Source organism: Thunnus maccoyii, chromosome 2, assembly GCF_910596095.1.
Source record: "Thunnus maccoyii chromosome 2, fThuMac1.1, whole genome shotgun sequence".
Taxonomy (NCBI): Eukaryota; Metazoa; Chordata; class Actinopteri; order Scombriformes; family Scombridae; genus Thunnus; species Thunnus maccoyii.
The window spans coordinates 20,683,211-20,699,310 of NC_056534.1; positions in this window are offsets into that span (position 1 = coordinate 20,683,211).

Consider the following 16,100-nt stretch of genomic DNA (forward strand, 5'->3'; position numbering starts at 1 on the left):
TGTTGAGGCCATGTTGGAGAGACTTAAGTAGTGGGAGACACACTTTGACTGAAGTCGCCACCTTTGCCAACTTGTCTTCCAGAAGATAGATGGTGGAAAGAAGCCAACCCATGTGAGAGTTTGTTTCTGCCTGGAGAATGTTGAGAGCTGCTGCCATAGGCTTGATCACTGCAATGTACTCCTCCAGAAATTACAGTTCTGCATTGCTCAACCTAAATTTTTTAGAAATGAGTAGAGCAGAGCAGAGACAAAAATGGGGACAAAAATGTATTCATGCTACAGCCAAGTATTTCTTAATATTTGTTCAGGTGCTCATAATCTTAAATAAAGACTACAAAAACATAAAAGATGTCCATTATTTAATATAATGACATGAAATTACCAAAATAAATGAACGAAAGAGGTGTGTGTGTGTGTGTGTGTGTGTGTGTGTGTGTGTGTGTGTGTGTGTGTGTGTGTGTGTGTGTGTGTGTGTGTGCGCGCGCGGGTTAGGGTGAGACAAGAGTTCAGAATGTCAGCTTTTATTTCCTGGTATTTACATCTAAATGTGTTAAACAACTCAGGACATACCACCCTTTGTTTGAACCCACCCATTTTTCAAGTGAGCAAAACTATTGGAACATGTGACTGACAGGTGTTTCTTGTTGACCAGGTGTTGCCTTTAAGGTTGATTGTTCAAACATTAAATAGCTCTGCATGACTTGTCTACTTTTTGGCCTGGGTTTAAACCTATAAAGACTGCATTTCTTGTTAAAGAGGATAAACCAACATGAAGACCAGAGAGCTGTCTATGGGTGAAAAGCAAGCCATTTTGAAGCTGAGTAAAGAAGGAAAATCAATCAGAGCCATTGGACAAACATTGGGCATAGCAGGCACAACAATTTGGAATGTCCTGAAAAAGAAAGAAACTACTGGTGTACTGAGCAACAGATGTCGAACAGGTCGGCCAAGGAAAACAACAGTAGTTGGTGACAGAAATATTGTGAGAGCTGCGAAGAAAAACCCCAAAACATCAGTAAGTCACATCACCAACGACCTCCACAGCGCAGGGGTGAAGGTATCACAATCCACTGTTCAAAGAAGAAATATAGAGGCCATATCACAAGATGCAAACAACTCATCAGCAGTAAGAATCGGAAGGCCAGATTGAAATTTGCAAAGAAGTACAGAGATGAGCCGCAAAAGTTCTGGAACACAATCTTATGGACTGATGAGACCAAGATTAATCTCTACCAAAGTGATGGAAAGGCCAAAGTGTGGAGAAAGAAAGGAGCTGCTTATGATCTGAAGCATACAAGCTCATCTGTGAAGCATGGTGGAGGTAATGTCATGGCTTGGGCATGCATGGCCGCTTCTGGAACAGACTCATTAATATTTATTGATGATGTAACTGATGATGGTAGCGGCAGAATGAATTCCGAAGTGTACAGAAACATTTTGTCTGCCAATTAACGGAGGAATGCATCCAAACTAATCGGGAGGAATTTTATCATGCAGCAGGACAATGACCCAAAGCACACTGCCAACAAAACAAAGGACTTCATCGGGGGGAAAAAGTGGAAGGTTTTAGACTGGCCAAGTCAATCACCTGACCTTAACCCAATAGAGCATGCATTTCACCTCCTGAAGAGGAGACTGAAGGGAGAAACCCCCCGAAACGAACAAGAACTGAAAGAAGCTGCGGTAAAAGCCTGGAATAGCATCACAAATGAAGAATGCAACAGTTTGGTGATGTCGATGGGTCGCAGGCTCGAGGCAGTTATTGCAAGCAAGGGTTATGCCACCAAATATTAAATGTTATTTACTTCAAGATTATTTGTTCCTTTACTTTTGCTCACCTAAAAATGCTGTGGTGTAATACAAACAGTGATATATCCTAAGTTGTTTAACACATCTAAATGTAAATACCAGGAAATAAAAGCTGACATTCTGAACTCTTGTCTCATGCTCATCTTTTGATCTTAAACCCAAATGTCTTCAGTGAACAACAAAAAAAGGGAATTTGCCTTGCTGTTCCAATACTTTTGGAGGGGACTGTACATCTTCATTTTGAACTCAGAACAGATATTCCTCATGGCTTCCTCTCCTTTCTCTTTGACAACACAGACAACCCACTCTACTGCCATGAATGTGGAATTCCACGTTGCCCGGTTGGCATGGATGAGTTCCAGATCACACTCATTCTCCAACACTTCTGCTGCCTGACTTGACGACTTGACCTCCGCAACTTGTTCCATAATGCAGTGCACTTAGCAAATGTAGAGCGAAACAGGTGTTAGAAAGTCTTGTTTTCCCCATTCTCCAGCTTGTCTGATGTGGCCACAAGATTCAGTAGATGGCAGACACATCTTTGATGTGGTGTTAGCTGGTATGCCAGGGTGTGGTTGTTGTCATTTAATGTTTCAATAGTATTCTGGAACTCCATATCTTCTGGTTCATTCTCAGGTGTGTCATCATCTTCATCATTTATCTCTGGATCAGGTCTAAGCAATATTACACAAGAGGGTGTGCTTTACCGTCATGAAGTGCCAACAACTAAGGTAAAGCACACCCTCGAGTGTAATATTGCGATTATGCAACATTTACCAACAAAATAATAATAATCAGCAATCACAGACTGACCAAGGGAAGGTGTTTCCCATGTCATCCTCACAATAATCACCAGCACTATGAGTGCTTTGGCCCCTCCCCTCTCTTCCCTGCTACCACTGCAGCTTGCACAGCTAATGCTAGCAGCCTCCTTTTTCCACCTCCAGAATGTATCCTCGTGGGTGATTCCATCATTAGATCCATCTCTATCCCAAATGGCATTACATATTTATTCTCAGATGCAAAGGTTCTGAACTTAATCAAACATATGCCCCGCCATTATTGAGTGTCACCCATCTACCCACACAGTGATTGTGCTCGTGGGTATGACATCAGGTGTAGACAATCAATCAAGCTCCGGGATGATTATGAACTCCTAGCAGTGATGATTGAAAGCCTTGGCAAGATTTGCATATTTTCAGGTCTAATCCCCTCCCTCCGATACAGCTCTGAGGTGTTTAGCCATCTCTAGAGTGCTGATAAGTGGTTACCTGACTTTTGCTTAGCATGTGGTTATGGCTATATTAACCATATTTTGGGACATGATTGATCTGTACAAGCGTGATAATCTCCATCCCAACAATAAGGGAATTACAGTCCTGTTTACTAACTTCTCCTGCCATCTATCCAGTCTTGCAGACTGACACTATGCCTCTGTTAATGTAGCTTTGGCAAATGAAACCGCTTCGGACAGGTCCTCTGTCAGGATGGCTCTGGCATATTTATTAGGAAAAATATGGACTTTCTGTTCCTCACTGAAACCTGGCAGCGGAATATGGAACATTCGTTCATCAATGAACTTTGTCCTGCAGGCTGTAGCTCCATCAGAACATCAAGCCTCTCAGGTCTCAGTGGAGGTCTTACAGTGATTTTCAGAAATCGCTTTGACTGCTGGTTGGTTAGAACTCAGACTTTTCCTTCATTTGAACTTAATATGACTAAAGTTGGTCTGTTGAAGCCTTTCTATTGTATTTTAATTTACTGACCTCCTGGCCCATTTGGCCAAAAGTTGTAATGATGATTTTAACTTTCATGTTGATGATGCAACCTCTAAGGTTGCATCTGAATTTCTTGATAATTCAGTTTGTACACATTAATGATGAATCCGCCATGCATGCAAAAGTTAGACATGGAGTTTCACAAGGTTCTGTGCTTGGACCAATACAATTCACCTCATATATGCTTCCTTTGGGTAATATTATTGGGAAACACTCCATAAATTTTCATTGCTATGCAGATGATACTCAATTATATTTATCAATGAAGCCAGATGAAACCAATCAGTTAAACAAACTCCAAGCATGCCTTAAGGACATAAAAACCTGGATGACCTGCAATTTTCTACTACTAAATTCAGATAAAACTGAAGTTATTGTGCTTGGCCCTAAACACCTTAGAAACACATTATCTAATGATATAGCTACTCTGGATGGCATTACCCTAGCCTCCAGCTACACTGTAAGGAATCTGGGAGTTATCTTTGATCAGGATATGTTCTTTAACTCCCACATAAATCAAATTTCAAGGACTGCCTTTTTTCACTTACGTAATATTGCAAAAATCAGGCACATCCTGTCCCAAAAAGATGCAGAAAAACTAGTCCACGCATTTGTTACTTCTAGGCTGGATTATTGCAATTCCTTATTATCAGGCTGCCCTAACAAGTCTCTAAAGACTCCTCAGCTGGTCCAGAATGCAGCTGCACGTGTACTAACAAAAACTAGAAAAAGAGATCATTTCTCCCATTTTAGCTTTGCTGCATTGGCTTCCTGTAAAATCTAGAATAGAATTAAAAATCCTTCTCCTAATTTACAAAGCCCTTAATGGTCAGGCACCATCATATCTTGAAGAGCTCATAGTACCCTAATACCCCACTAGAACACTGCGCTCCCAGAATGCAGGCTCACTGGTGGTTCCTACAGTCTTCAAAAGTAGAATGGGAGGCAGAGCCTTCAGCTATCAGGCTCCTCTCCTGTGGAACCTTCTTCCTGATTCAGTTCATGGGGCATACACCCTCTCTACATTTAAGGGTAGGCTTAAAACTTTCCTTTTTGATAAAGCTTATAGTAAGGGACGGCCAGGCTTGCCTTGGATCAGCACTTAGTTATGCTGCTATAGGCCTAGACTGCTGGGGGACTTCCCATGTTGCACTGAGCTCCTCTCTCCTCCTCCTCCTCTCCATCTGTATGCATTCATGTACCATCAAAGCATGTTACTAACTTGGCTTCTTTCCCAGAGTGTTTTGTGCTTTCTCATCTTGCAGGAAACCCTAGGTTGCAGGCTGAGCCTTCGCGGTCCTTCGCAGTCCTGTTGGTGTCCTTCCCCGGCTATTGCTGCTGTTATTGTTATTGTTATGATTGTTGTTACCCCCCACCCCCCTCTTTCTTTCTCTCTCTCAACCCAACCGGTCAAAGCAGATGGCTGCCCACCAAGAGCCGCATTCCGCTTGAGGTTTCTACCCATTAAAGGGGAGTTTTTCCTTACCGCTGTCGCCAAGTGCTTGCTCATGGGGGAATTGTTGGGTCTCTGTAAAGTAAAGAGTACAGTCTAGACCTGCTCTATGTGAAAAGTGCCTGGAGATGACTTTTGCTGTGATTTGGCGCTATATAAATAAAAATTGATTGATTGATTGATTAATTGATTGATATTGGCACAGCTTATAATTTTCTGAGAGATTTGTAAAACGTTTTAAACTCACTTTGCTTGCTACACCTTTTACATCCATGTATTGTCTGAGGTATGGCAGGCAGAGGTCAGAATACTTTTTGTATTTCCACACCAGATTTTAGGAGAGACAGGGGTTTGTTTAACACAGATGGAGTAGTCCAGAGAAGGGTACAGTGTTAACTGGTGAGGAGACCTTGGAATCAGACAATATCCCTGACATCCCTCCACTTAAGCCTCTGTTTTCCACTCCTGTTGTCAGCAATGAGAACACCACCCAATAGTTACGTGATCTCCTTGGTGAGTTGGGGAGTCAGATAGGTGAATCAATAGCCAGCCGCTTGCTAGCCAGTCAGGCCCCACTCACCCCAAAGCAGCCTCTATCAGCTAAATCAGTTAGAGTTGAAATGCCAGACACAACCATTAACTTCTCCAAAGTGAGCCTGGTAGTCAGACCTAATATCAAGGAGTCTCCCATGTATTGTGGTGATGGGGATGACAAATGTTCCATTCAAGAGTGGACTGATATGATGGAGGTGTATTTGTGCAAGAGAAGTCTTTCAGCCAGTGAACAGAGAGATTCTGAACCGTCTCCTTGGCAGAGCAAAAAGCATCGTCAAAGTAGGATTGAAAGCAGCTCATCATCTGGCACAGTTAATCCTGAGACAATCTACAGCATACTGAGTAGGGGTGCAACGGATCACAAATCTCATGGTTCGAATCGTATCACGGATTTGAGTCACAGATTGGATCATTATTCAGATCAGCAAAAACAAAAAGAAAAAAAAAGGGGGAGATTAATAAAACTTTGCTTTCAATATATTCTGTAAAACTGTTACAGCAAGGAACTTTTGCCCATGGTCTTAGACAAAAACAACATTCAAGATGTCCGATGTTTCAATAAAATCTTAAAATATATAAAATATTCAATGCTCAATTGTTGAATCAAATTGCAGTTCCTTCTTCCTCCTTTAAACATGGTAGTGAATGAAACAACAGTCTGTTTCCACATCATCAAAACTTGATGATAACTTACCAACATGAACACACGTCTTGTCCTGCAGCTTGTTGAACAAGCAACCAAACAAACATTCACTGGGGAAAAGTGAACCGCTAATGACAGTTAGCAGCTAGACAGCTAATTAGCTGCTCACATTAAACAGCATGTAAACATACCTGCAGATGTCACTACAGACCCATTAGATGCTGGTTTGGTGGTCACTCTTCAAAATCTCTGTTAGTGACACGCTGCCTGTCCATAACTTGTAACTACGGCAGTTTGTTTATGTTGTCTTAAATGAGACATTCAATTTTGCAATTAATCCGCGGTTCACATGCGTGCCGAACCATGGGGGGGGGCGATCCGTACAGATCACGGATCAACTACGTTCCGTTACACCACTAATACTGGAACGCTATTTTAGTGAAACCACTGGGTCCTGCTTACCACTGGCCGATTTCTATGCCACCCAGCCAACAGCAAAGGAAAGACCAGTAGATTACTGGGTCAGGCTGAATACAGCTGCTGAAACAGCTGACAGATACCTGAAGCGCCAGGGAGGCAGAATGGACATGGATTCAGAAGTAGCTATGATGTTCATCAGAAACTGTCCTGATCCTAGCCTTGCCTATGTTTTCAAGTGTAAGCCCATAAGTAAGTGGTCACTCACAGAGGTGCAGGAGGCTATCGACGAACATCAAAGAGAGTATCAAGTGAAGAAATAAAACACAAACATGGCCAAAGCACATGTCCTCCAGGTAGCTACCACTGTAACAGCTATTAGTTCTCCAGAACCTGAGGCTGATTAAGCCCAAGTGAATACAGCCAGTGCATCCCGAGTAACCCAAACAAGTCAAGTGAAGCAGCTCCTTCGAAACCAAGTGCTCTAGAGCGTGTGCTAAGTATGTTAGAGAGAGTGTTGGAGCGTATCAGCCAGCCTGCTCAGGCTGCTAGACCTACATTTACCCCCTCAGCTCATTTCACCCCATGCCAAGTCTGTGGTAACAGCTCCCACTCAACACGAAAACACTGCATGAGAGAAAGGAGATGTCTAGGCTGCCTAGAACTAGGACATGAAAAGACTTCCCTAAAGCCACCTCTATCTATTAGGGGTGCACGATTCAGGAAATCTCATGATTCGATTTGATTGGAATTCTTGGGGTCACGATTCGATTCACAGTCAATTCGTGATTCAAAACAATTCATGATTCAAAATTGATTTGATTCTTGAATCAAAATAAATACTCAATTCAATACATTGATAGATTAGATTCTAGATTGGTGTTTTAAGTTACTCTGTTCATTTGACTGTGGTAGACACTTTTATAGGTCTCAAAGAAAAAGAAAACACACTAAATCAAACATAAACATTTACTATCAATGTTAACCCTGAGTAAGATTTAGTTTCCTTTAGTCCACTCAGTCAATAGGAAACCAAGGCAGCCCTGAGACAAAGGGTAAAATGACTACTTAATACAAAACTAAAAATGATTGCAAAGATAAACTGCTAAGTGCAAAACTTCAAATAATAACTTAAATTCATACTTCAAATAACAAAATCAAACAAACAATATCTGCCTGCTACATTTAGGTGCAAAGTGCAAACAAGAAAATTGATCAAATTAGTCAAATTGATCACTATAAGCGGATGATTATTATAACCGATTTTGTTTGTTTCTTAATTTCTCATGCAGATTAGCATTTAATTGACATTTGTATATTTATTACATGAATATAAAGTAATGAAACGGACAGCTTCGCTATTTACTGAATTTTATTGACTGTTTCAAAATACAAAACAGCTGTTTAAATGCTTGTTTTGCTGCCGCATCTTGGCTTGTTTTTGGCAGTTTGTCATAACCTTCAAGGAGACTACGTTTTTCATTGAGATAAAATGACTTTCTTTCTCCTGTCATGATTTCAATGTAAACGCAGCTCCAGCCTCAGGTAACCAGCTGGCAGACTGACGGGTTGTGCGTTATGCATAGGGGTGGGGGCCGCAGCAGCCCGCAGCGAGAAAGTTGAACCAGAATCAACTTTTGGAGAAACGCAACCTGTAATGCTGGACAACCCTTCCATGAGGGAAGACAAAACATTACTAGGGAGAGGGGAGGACATTTCTCTTTCTTTGATAATGTTAGGCTTACCAACTCATTTTAAAAATGACAAGGGAGAGAGAGAGAAGCAGTGGTCAAGCGAGCTAGAGAGTGGATGAGGAAAGCGAGAATGAGAGGAATAAAATGTTATTTTCCGATTGTTTCATGGCGGTTACAAATAAATATGCTCACAACCACACAAACCTGCTGAGGTGCGCTGCAACGCCTGATAATAGCATGACTCTTGTCAAGCTCCTTCTTCCCTTCAAGATAATAAAATCCAGAATATGTCCATATGATTGCCTTCATTGCCGATGAGGCAGGTTGTATGTGTTTTTCTGTCAAGTACTCCATTGTTCGCGGTCTCTCCATGACACCCATTTCACTTCCTTCTTGTCCCCTGAGTTGGGTCTGGTGTGGCGTCATTTAGCGAGCTAACTCATGTCAGGAAAAAATGGAAAACAGCGTTGTGGCAAGACTGAAAAATGTGAATCGATTCTTGGAATTTCTGAATTGATTCTGAATCGGCGATTCTTATGTGAATCAATTTTTTTGTGCACTCCTACTATCCGGCGAGAGGACGGTTCTCCTGATCAGGGAAACTAAGTCACTAACACCTGGGAGGGGACAGTGTGAGTGACAGTGATGAGACCCTCAACTCCAGCGAAGACATGCAATCTGTGTGTTCAGAAAAAATCTGCCCCACCTGGTGCTGTTGTATTGTTCCAGAATATAACCAAGTTCAATGAATCTGACAGTCTGTTCCACACCAATGCACAAGTGAATGATAAAGTTTCATTGCAAGCTCTGCTAGATACTGGCTCAATGGCCTGCACCATTAGTGTTGAGGCTGAGCAGGTGCTTAAGAGTGTTGGGTCAGCATCAGAGCCGGACTGTGTCCACACTGACATTGTGCTTGTTGGCTGTGGTGTAATTCAGGTCAGGCCCAAATGCATTCACAACCTGAAGATGGAAGTGTACGGATACACATTCAGTGTGCCTGCTTTAGTGGTTCCTGAGCAGAAAGATCAGTTGATCCTGGGCACAAATGTCATTAAACGCCTCATAAAGCAGTTCAAACAGTCTCCTCACTTCTGGCAAATTGTGAGCAAACATGAGTCTACGAATGCACCTGAGATAATGCAGTGCCTTAACATGTCTAGGGGTGATAGACATGTTAAGGCAGTTGGAGGGGTGATACAATACCAGATTTCCAGATTACTAGATACTTGGTTTGGGGCAAGTTGCCTGCACCCTCACCTCTCTCTGAAGGCAGTGCTATTCTGGTTGAACTATTAAAAGCACAAACTCACAAGAAAGATATTGTCTGCAGGTCTGTAGCCTCCATGAATGATGACAGGTGGGTCCCAGTCAGGATTTTGAACACCGCGGACAAGGCTGTCACTTTAAAGCGTCACACCAAAGTTGCAGATGTGTCCACCTGCATAGCCACTGAGGATCTGGATATGATCCCTGAGGCAATGCCAGCTGCAGAAGTCAAAGTGCAGAATAAGACAATATGTGATGAAGTAGCCAGCAGCTCTGGTCCCCTTCCTTGCCCCAGTTTTCATGACAGTCTACATAATCTGGGTTTGGATGATCTGGATATTGATTCATGTGAGGTGTCAGTCTACTGGAAATCACAACTGCTGCAACTAATCCATGAGTATGAGGACGTCTTCTCAAAGAGTAAGCTTGATTGTGGGCTGGCTAAGGATTTTGTCCACCATATCCATTTGTCTGATGAACGGCCATTCAGACTCCCATACTGGCGTGTCCCACCTGGGCAGTACCCCAAGCTCTGGCAAGTTCTCACAGAGATGGAGGAACATGAGATTATTCACAAAGCCAACAGTGAGTGGGCATTGCCCTTAGTGCTTGTGAGGAAGAAGAATGGGGATCTTGGGATATGCGTGGACTACCGCTGGATGAATGCACGCACAGTCAAGGATGCATATCCCTTGCCCCACCAATCAGATTGTCTGGCAGCTCTGGGAGGTAGCGTCATATTTTGTGCCATGGACCTCACCTCGAGTTTCTATAACATCGCCATGGCAGAGGAAGACAAAAAGCTGACAGCATTCACCACACCTATGGGGCTCTATGAGTTCAAGAGACTCCAACAGGGCCTGTGCAATAGCCCTGCAAGTTTCATGCACCTCATGATGGGTATATTTGGTGACCACAACTTCTTGACCCTGCTCTGATACTTGGACAATCTGCTTGTGTGTGCTCCCAATGACGCCGAAGCCCTCAGGAGGCTTGAAACAGTTTTCAGCAGGCTGCGCACTCATAGATTAAAGCTGGCCCCCCAAAAATGACAGCTACTCAGAAGAAGTGTGAGATTTTTGGGGCATGTCATGGATGAAAATGGTGTGTCAACTGACCCTGATAAGGTCAAGGCCATTGCTTCCATGACGGAGTCTGATCTTATGGTGGAACTACGATCAGCAGTTCATACATGATTGTTCCCGCATCACCAAGCCAATGCATAAGGTGCTAACCCTGCATTCAGGAAGTTACATACAAATGATTGGAGAGAGAAGCATCACAGCTCATTAAAACAGTTGAAAACTGCACTTCTGGAGTCTGTCATGCTTGCGCATCCTGATTTCAGCCGACCATTCATTCTGTCTATGGATGCCTTTCAAGATGGATTAGGTGCTGTATTATCTCCGGTCCAAGAGGGTGAAAGTAAAGCATGCCCCATTGCCTTCGCCAGCACTTACTCGTGCTCAGGGTAACTAACCATCCTGCTCATCGCCTAGAGTTTTTGGCATTGAAGTGGTCCGTTTGCGACAAATTTAGCCATTGGCTAAAGGGACACACCTTCACTTTTTGGACAGACAATAATCCATTTACCTACATCCTCACAAAACCCAACCTCAATGCATGTGAGAAAGGATGGGTAGCCAAGTTGTCACCATACAACTTCAGCATCAAGTATATACCTGGCAGTAAGAATATTGTTGCTGACGCCTTAAGCAGGCGGCCCTTTCTCAAAAATCGGGTCTGCCAGAGGCTCATGAAGGAGCCCTATGAAGCGCTATTGGAGGAGTCGCACCAAGTCCAAGAGGAGGTGTTCAGAGTCAGTGCCAAGTGCTGAGTGTTGAATGCCTACTTACACTACAGAACTTAGTGTCGCTCACTGACTGATGGCAAAGTGTCTGCTGTCTTGGCGGGCCATGTTGAGTGGGATCAAGATTCCAGGCAAAGGGTGGTCTTTTGGCATGCTCAAGACCTTGAGAAGCTAGTCCCACCAGGTGTGGGTGCTCTGCCCACCTTCTCACTGCAAGAACTCCAGGATGAACAGAGAAGGGATGCCACACTGTCACAGGTTATCCCATTTATCACCCATGGGAGGCAGCTGTCAAGAAGAGAGAGAGCTGGACTGTTGCTAAAGGTGCTGACACTGAAAATGCTTGATGGCATCCTCTACAGAGTGTGAAAGGATTCACTAACTCGAAAGAAATGCCATCAGTTCAGTGACCATTTCACTAAAATGTCAGTCAGTCAGTTGTCAGTTGTGGGGTAGATACTTTTGCGTCTATGAATTCCTGCAAAGGATCCATTCAGACCAGAGTGCAAATTTTGAAAGCCAGTTGATTCAGGAGCTGTTGCAGATTGCTGGCGTGAAAAAGTCAAGAACAACACTTTACCATCCCATGGGAAATGGCCACACTGAGAGGTTCAACAGAACCTTAGGGAACATGATCGGGGTTAAGCAGAGATGGCCTCAGATGCTGACTTTTGCTTACAACTGTACAGCCCATGAGTCGACTGGGTATGCTCTCCTTTATCTAATGTATGGACCGATTCCCAGATTGCCAGTGGATGTTGTGTTCCACAATGTGGAGAGAGACAATGACATCACATACTATAACGGTTATGCCAAGAGAATGAGGGATGACTTCAAGGAAGCTCTTGCGTTGGCCCAAGTCAATGCAAATTCCAGCCAGCAATGCCAGGCAGACCTGTACAACAGGGAGACAAAAGGCACAGACATTGAAGAGGGAGATCAGGTTCTCTTGGCAAACAGGTGTGGGCATGGCCACAGAAAACTGGCTGACAACCCCTACACAGCAGTCTCCAAAGACTCGATGTGCCACACTTACTGCATCAGACAGCACAGCACTGGGCAAGAGAAAGTTGTCCATAGGAACCTGCTTTTGCAAGCCAACTTCTTGCCAGTCAAGCTGGATCATGAAATTGAGTCATGCTTTGATAGTGGTTCTGAACCAAGTTAAAAACACAGTGTAGTACATGGAAATCTCCTGTTGACCGAATCTGAGTTTGACCAGTCAGAACGCATTGCCAGTTGGGTAGCAGAGACTACTTCCCCAGAAGACTCTCCAGAGGGCAAACATACACCTCCCGAACCCCCTCAAGTGTCATTTGATAATCCTGAATCAACCATTCAGAAGCCACAGACAAGTGACAGTGTTGGTGCTAATGAACCAGATGTTTGAATCAGAGAGAGTCAGAGTGCCAGAGATGAGGCAGACCTTTGCACTGAAACAAAGACAGCAGCAGTGAAGTAGAGACTGAGCACAGCAGAGAACAGCCAAAACGAAGCAACAGTCATCCATAGAGTCAAGCAGCCAAAGGTGAGACCACTGAGGCAGCCTTATAACCTGACAGGCTACCACCAAGTTCTTTCAAGTGAAGATATTGAGGAGATTGATAAAAAGTTGGAAATAACATTACTAGAAGCTGCTAAACAGTCCATTTCTAAAAGTAAAGGAAGAATGAAGAGGAAAGCGGTTCCCTGGTGGACAGATGAATGTAGTAAAATAGTGAAAGAGAGGAATAGAGCTCTCAGGTTATTAAGAAGAACTCATAATGTACAGAATTTAATCAGATATAAGCAAGAGCAAGCAAGGGTAAGGAAAATTATACGTAAAGCAAAAAGACAAAGCTTGCAGACTTTTTGCAATAAAATAGGAAGATCAACACCTGTGGGAGAGGTTTGGGGCATGATTAGGAGCATGAGAGGAATCAGAAGGGAATGGCAGTATCCAGTACTGAAGATGGGGGAAGAAACAGCAGTATCTGATGAAGAGAAAGCAGAGATGTTAGCAAAGGCATTTACTCAAATCCATAGTTCTGATAATTTGACTGAAAAGGGTAAGAGAGGAAGGGAAATGACTAGTTTGGCTCATCCTGGAAGTCTTGAGAGAAGGGAAAATACTAACAGTTCAATGGATGCTCCATTTACATTGGAAGAAATGAAGAGCGCAATAATAAAGTCTGGACTAACATCTCCTGGGAAAGATGAAATCTGTTATGTTATGTTAAAACATTTAGGAGTTTCAGCATCTATGAAACTGCTAGCTCTCTATAATAAAGTATGGGAAGTGGGAAAATTACCAACTAGTTGGAAAGAGGCAGTGATTATTCCTATCAGGAAACCAGGGGAGGACCCATCAAATCCAATGAACTATGGACCGATAGCACTCACGTCACATGTAGGTAAGATAATGGAAAGAATGATTACAGAAAGATTAGGATTTTTTATGGAAAGCAGAGGAATTCTTTCACCTCATCAGAGTGGATTTAGGAGGGGTAGAGGAACTATAGATACTGTTATATGTCTGGAAACAGAGATTAAGAAAGCACAAGTTAATAAAGAATCTGTAGTGGCAGTTTTTTTTGACGTAGAAAAGGCATATGATATGGTTTGGAAGGAGGGGTTAATGATCAAATTAAATATGATGGGAATAGCGGGAAGAGCATATAATTGGATTAAAGACTTTTTATTTGATAGATTTATTCATGTCAGAATTGGGACAGCCTTATCAGGAAGATATATGGTAGATAACGATACCCCTCAGGGCAGTGCCCAATACTCTTTTCCATCATGATAAATGATGTATTTTCTCAAGTTCAGGATGATATTGGACGATCATTGTTTGCTGATGATGGAGCTTTGTGGAAAAGAGGAAAGAATATAGATCATATTATAAATAAAATGCAACTGGCAGTTAACATGGTAGAGAAATGGTCATACTATTGGGGGTTTAAGTTTTCAGTTGAAAAAACCAAAACATTAATGTTCACTAAAAAGAGAGGTGTTGGCACACAGATAAAGATATACGGACAAAGAATAGAGCAAGTGAAAGTCTTTAGATTTTTGGGTGCGTGGTTTGATGAAAAGTTAACATGGAATGAACATATTCACAAGATAACAACCAAGTGTAAAAAGATACTAAATGTGATGAGATGTTTAACAGTATCAGAATGGGGAGCAAGCAGATCTGCGATTAAAAATATCTATGTCGCGCTGATTAGAGCAGTATTACATTATGGATATATTGCCTACGGTTCAGCAGCAAAAACATCATTAAAGAAGTTGGAAGTGGTGCAAGCTCAAGAGTAAAGACTGTGTTGTGGTGCTTTAAAAACGACTTCTGTGTCCGCTCTTCAGGTTGAGATGGGTGAATTGCCGCTGCACATCAGACACAAACAGTTAATGATGAACTACTGGACAAATCTTCAAGGGTATTCTGAAGATCACAATCCAACAAAAAAAGTACTTCTTCCATGCTGGGAGAGAGAAAGGGCCAAAAGGGAATGTTTTGCGTGGAGCAGTGAAACAATTGCTAAAGATATGTCGTTAAATCAGAAAAGATATATCCCTACAGTGCCATTATCAGTAACACCACCCTGGTTGTTCCCCTCAGTGTCAATTGATTTCTATATTCTGGAAAAAGTGCAGGTACATAAAGATTTTGGAAATATTGCAGTTTTGGTTGAAGATAGGTTACAAACATTATATCAAACATTCATACCAGTATACACAGATGGATCCAAGGATCCTAACACAGGGAGCACAGGCTTTGCTTTGAGTATACCGACCTTAAATGTTTCTGTGAAAAGAAGAACGTCAGATCATTTGTCAGTTTATACAGTCGAGATGATAGCAATTGCAACAGCATTACAGTGGATAGAGGAGGTGTAGAGGAGTTGCAAATTAAAAAGGTTATTCTTTGTACAGATTCATGTTCTGCATTAATGTCATTACAGTCATATACATCTCACAGTAGGCAGGATATAGTTAATGAGATACATGAAACTCTGTACAGATTTAAAAATATGAATATTTTGATAACATTTATGTGGGTACCAGCACACAGAGGGATTAAGGGCAATGAAATGGTGGATGCATTAGCAAAACAGGCACTGAAGCATGAGGAGATCATGGAAATTTCACTCAGTAAATCGGAAGCAAAAGGAATAATCAAAAGAAACATCATTAAAGAGTGGCAGCACAGATGGGATACAACAAATACAGGACGACACCTCTATGCAGTACAGAGAGAAGTGGGCCCAGCAAGGTCAGCTAAAAGAAGCACCAAAGAGGAGAACATCTTAACAAGGCTGAGGGTAGGACACACCAGACTAAATAAAACACTGCATTTAATAAACAAACATCCCTCAGGATTATGTGACCTATGTCAAATAGAGGAGTCAGTGGAACATGTCATTTTGCACTGCAATAAGTATTCTCGAGAGCGAGAAGTATTAAAGAGAGAAATCAGGAAGATTGGAGGGGAAGAATTGAGTTTGAAAAGTATATTTCCAATTGGGTTAGGGAGCTTATTCCACTACTTGAAAGAAACTGGGTTGATCAACAGAATTTAGTATTCAGGATATCTTCCTTTTGTTTTTTGTTTTTTTCTTTTTCCTGATTTGTTTATAGGGGTAGATAACTCTGGTTCACATGCCAACATAGTGGGTGGCGGCAATGC